General features: G+C 37.2%; 1 long non-coding RNA gene across 3 annotated transcripts; it reads right to left on the bottom strand.

Moving 5' to 3' along the window:
* On the bottom strand, nt 1-4,061 carry LOC145106019 (uncharacterized). Of its 3 annotated transcripts, none has more exons than XR_013707455.1 (5): nt 3,383-4,061; nt 2,774-3,277; nt 1,756-2,444; nt 921-976; nt 1-170 (listed from the first exon to the last, which is right to left on the bottom strand). It is a non-coding gene; the product is annotated as an uncharacterized LOC145106019 (long non-coding RNA). The 3 variants fall into 3 exon arrangements; XR_013707456.1 differs by having other exon boundaries at nt 3,633-4,061; XR_013707454.1 differs by having other exon boundaries at nt 2,774-4,061.
* Between the last annotated feature and the right edge of the window lie 1,009 nt (nt 4,062-5,070).

The following is a 5,070-nucleotide window of genomic DNA, read 5'->3' as shown; positions in this document are numbered from 1 at the left end:
TTTGAGCCAAATTAAAACATTTTAAATCATTCAAAAACCATTACGTTCATACAACTCGTTTTCAAAATAGTTTAAACATCAGAGTATCCCCCAGAACCATATCATATAAATCATAAAACATGAGGAACGGTACGATCACGCCTTCGCCTTGCCACGATCTCCTGAAGTACCTGAAACAATACACTGAAACTGTAAGCCCGAAAGCTTAGTGAGTTACCCCTAAAATACCAACCACACATATCATACTCATAACATATCATAAATAGAACAGCCATGCACATCGGGTCTACTGTGTAACTGGTCCGCCCGCACCGGGCCTTCAGTCCACCTGGTCCACCCTCCGAGTCTAGCCATGTACGTCGAGTCTACAGTGTGATTGGTCCGCCCGCACCGGGCCTTCAATCCACCTGGTCCACTCTCTGAGTCTATAGTATGACTGGTCCGCCCGCACCGGGCCTTCAGTCGGCCTGGTCCACTCTCCGAGCCTCGGCACGTCTGGTCCGCCCTCTTGGGGCCTTCAGCCTATCCGGACCGCTCGCTGGGCCTTCGGAACATCCGGTCCGCCCTGGGTATGTTGGCCTACAGCACAAAGCAGGACCCGCCTCAACCCAACCCCCGTCAAACAACCATGTGCACATACAACAATTAATCACATAACAATCCTCAACCAGACAAACAGTCTAAAAGATCACATAGCATATCAACATCCTAACCAGGATTCCGACCTAACCGATCACTAGCATAACATTACCCTATATCCCGGGTACCGACCTTAACCAGGTCACTAACATAACATCATCCTAAATACCAGGATGCAGATCTAGCAAAACAATAACATGAAAAACAATACCCGGATTTCCATCCGATAAAGGGCCGGCCTTGGTGCCGTAGACCCTGTCGATATTGTGAGGATAACTCACCTTGCAACTGCCGAAATCCTGCAAATCTCTGACCGCTGACTCATCGGGACTCCCAACTATCACATGATAATCACCAAGTTAGAATCCAACATGACTTTCTAGGCCAAGGGCCCACAACACTCATTAAGTCCATTATCCTCTTATTGGGCCAAGACCCAAAACCAAATCCTCATGCAAAGCCCAATATTGGCCCAATTTACTAAATTGGGCCCACCTCACCAAATGGGCCTAGATCCAAGGTCCATAATAATTATTGGGTCTAAATTACTCCATCCATAATGTTCAGTCACGGCCCAAGCCCCACTAGCCCATAAACATCCCAATCACTTAAGGCCCAAAATCAAAAACCCAACAGAGGGAGTACGCTGGGCGTACCCCTCTTGGTACGCTGGGCGTACTTCAATTCTCGCGGACTGGGAACGGGACACTGACCCACTACGCTGGGCGTACATCAGCTTACGCGGGGCGTAATCTCGCTGAACTAAAATTCCACATAAGTTCTTAATGGCTTAAGCTCTTCAGCCCAAACTTCAGATCCATCGACCAAACATGCCTAGGATTCATAAAGTCTCAAACTTTATTACTTGGGACGTCCATAAAGCTCTTAACTCAAGGTCTTAATCCATTAAGACCCACCTACATCACACATGAGACAATCAAAGCCTTTAGGACCTCATTTTTCTCACTCAAGACCTCTCCTAAGGTCTGAAAGGACAGCTAATCTCAACCAACTCGCATCATGCATCACTTTGGGGTTTTTGGGACAAGAAATGGTGTCAAAACCTCATAACACCTAGATCTACACAAAATAGATGTCAAGCAAGAGACTTTATACCTCAAAAGGGCTCCAGAAGATGATGCCTTCCCAGATCTACGAGCTCCAGCCACCCAACTCCTTCCTTGACAACTTTTTCTTTCTTCTCCTAGGCTCTCCTTTGCCAAACCAAGCTCCCCAAGGTCAAATATCCACAATCATGGAAGAAAACAGCTACTTAGGGTTTCTGAGAGTAAGAGGGCAGATATGGGGGCTAGGGTTGGAACCATAATGTTCCTTATATAGTGGCTGGCCCTAAAATTAGGGTTTCTGGACACTGGACGTATGCTGGGCGTACATCCTGTACGATGGGCGTACGCCCCCAACACCCGCGTTCATTTAACCGCTCTACGCTGGGCGTAACCTAGCTTACGCTGGGCGTACCCAGCCAATTACACGCATGCACTCCATGCATGCCTAGGACCCCTTTGCCAAATATTTCCTTTAGGGACCATTATTGACACTATCTTCAAAGTGCCATAACTCCTTTATTCTAAGCCCGTTTCCGACGAACTTTATATCCACGAAAAGGTGGCGAGAAGCCCTACGCTTCTAGCAACACACCCCGACCCGAAACCTTCTCGAATAAAACCCATTGCCCATAAAAGACCGAAACGCCCTTACTCTTGATCTCGGGGATCCATGAATAATTACTCTTAGAACGGGGCGTTACACTTAAAGCTTCCTTGCAGTTGCAAAATACGTTGCTCCTGAAGAAAAAAACACAAGATTATCATTATTGATTGAGCCAAGTGCATATCAGCTTTTTGAAAACGGTCTAATGTCTCATACAGGGACCAATTATTTAACTTTAGCATCATACTTTCATTTTCGTATCCCATGTATGCAGTAGTATAGGTTCTTTTGTCTTCCTTTTTTTAAAAATTCAATATTTACCAATTATAACAACATAATTTCAAGGCACATAGCTATAATTTGTATATATTGTGAATTTATACATACATATAAAATTTACCTCTTGGCCATACAAGAAAAGTAATAAAAAAATGTCTAACCTTATTAAGATTAGAGAACCAACCTTCAAAAGAACATAGGAGTCGTTTGTGAAAAAAAAAAACACATACGAAGACTACGGTGGCAACTAGCTTGAAACTTTCAATGCGCCGGACTTCAATTCCTCTATAAACAGTTTAGGAAAGAACAAAGGAATAACATCCATGATATTAAAAAAATTGAATCATTGAACATATAATTTACCTATATACGACATACCTTATAGCTTATATTACTTTAAGGTTTCTGTGTACCCTTTTCTCAATCCTATTTTTTACTAAAGAAAAAATAAAATAAAATATGCAAGTGGAAGAAATTAACTACATATATATTATCTTACAAAGGCAATGACAATTTTTCTATTAAAAGAAAATGATAACATGATAACTAAAAGACAAAGGATATGCTTTCTCTCCAACTCCTTGAAAGATCCAAATCTCTCATACAAAGAGACATACCGTTTTTTACTTCATTATGTGCATTTTTAAAGCCTCAACCTAAATACCAAACTGGAGTGCCAAGAAATCCCCTGAAATGTGTATACAAAATCAAATTGATGGGTAACAATTAACAAACAGAAGTGTCAATGTCTTCGTTTACTTTTTATATACATAATTCTTATCTAAAAACTCACTTTATTTTTTACAATAAAAGGATTCCCTTTGAAACAACGCATAATCTGACAAACAAACAAAAAAAACCGAAACAAAGCATATCCTGAAAATTTTCAAACAACACTACAGTTCCAACACCAAACATATGCAATCCTGATTTTTTAAGGGTTAACCAGACCGTAGTGTAAGTCGTGTCTAAGTTATTTAGCAAGAAAATAAAAAAGAAATGAAGAAGTTGAATCAACTGGTGTAAGTTAAGTATGAGTTAACCGAGGAAGAAGTCGGAGGAAGCAGCAGAGGCAGACTGAGCCAATAGCAGTAGAGGCGGACACAGAGTATAGCCAGCAGCTGCGGAGCCGGACCAAGTCGGAGGTAGAGGCAACACGGGATTGAAGGTTCGACTTGTAGAGTTGTAGTTCATGTCGATCGGAGAAAAAAGGGAAGGATAGAAGATCGATTGTAGGCGCTGGTTAGGTTTAGGATATTTAGTCGGGTGGATCTAATTCGTCTCCATGTTCTATGTCTCTCTCTCCTACACCGTCGAAATTGTCACTAAAACTTCACTCCCACACTCAATCAGTTGTCGGGGCACCTCCTGATTCTTCCTTTGCTGCTAGCCGACCTTCAATTTCGAATACCGACCCGGAGCTTCGTTTTTATCTTTGGCTCCTCTTTCTTATCTTATGATATGTAAGTTTATTACAGTCTTTTACAAATACTCTTTTTTATTCCTCTTTATATATTTTGATTACAAACAGAGATATTCATAATTATAGTTTTTAAAACTATGAAAGTTATAATTTACTGATTCAATTTTATTATTTGTTAATTATTGAAAAACTTATAATTATAAATATTATATAATGTTACATATAATAAGTCAATAATGTATAATCAAAAATCTTATTAACTAATTGTTATTTCTTTTAAGAAAATATTTAATCAATTTTAAAATTTATAACAAATTGTTGCAATTTGAATTGGTTTGAAAGATTATATATTTTCAATTTCGACGTGCGTTGTAGTTGATCTTTTATAAATATAATCAAAAATCTTATTAACTAATTGTTATTTATTTTAAGAAAATATTTAATCAATTTTAAAATTTATAACAAATTGTTGCAATTTGAATTGGTTTTAAAGATTATATATTTTCAATTTCGACGTGGCGTTGTAGTTGATCTTTTATAAATAAAACATCATCATTTTGTTTATTTTATCAAAAAATAACTTAATATAACTAATAAATGTCTAAATACCCAATATGATAGAGTCAATAACAAATTTGATGGAAAGTTGGTTTGTTTCTCAAATAACCTAAATAATTACTTTTTATAAATGTTTAATTGTATGTTGCTTTAATACAAAATAAAAAATATTAAAATTGTTAGTTTTAGATGATAATAAAAGATTTACAAATAAATTTTTTAATGTTGTATATAAATAAGTTTTAGAAATTTATAAACAAATTATATAATTTTATTTGGTATAACATCTTTTACTTATTAATAGTAAAACATATTTTATTCTTAATTTGTATCTGTAATTTATTTTGTGTTCATGTATGTGTCTCACAATACTTAAATTATAATTCGGCATATAACAATTGTAATTTCAATGATTTAGTGTGTTTGTTTTTTAGTCTATTCAATTTTATATTTTCATTATACAACATCATCTTTATATTTTTCATTAATCTATACATAAA

This window comes from Lactuca virosa, chromosome 4 (genome assembly GCF_052849685.1).
Source record: "Lactuca virosa cultivar CGN04683 chromosome 4, Lactuca_virosa_CGN04683_v6, whole genome shotgun sequence".
NCBI lineage: Eukaryota > Viridiplantae > Streptophyta > Magnoliopsida > Asterales > Asteraceae > Lactuca > Lactuca virosa.
The sequence above is the reverse complement of the archived record's forward strand: the minus strand, read 5'-3'. Positions and strand labels throughout refer to the sequence as shown.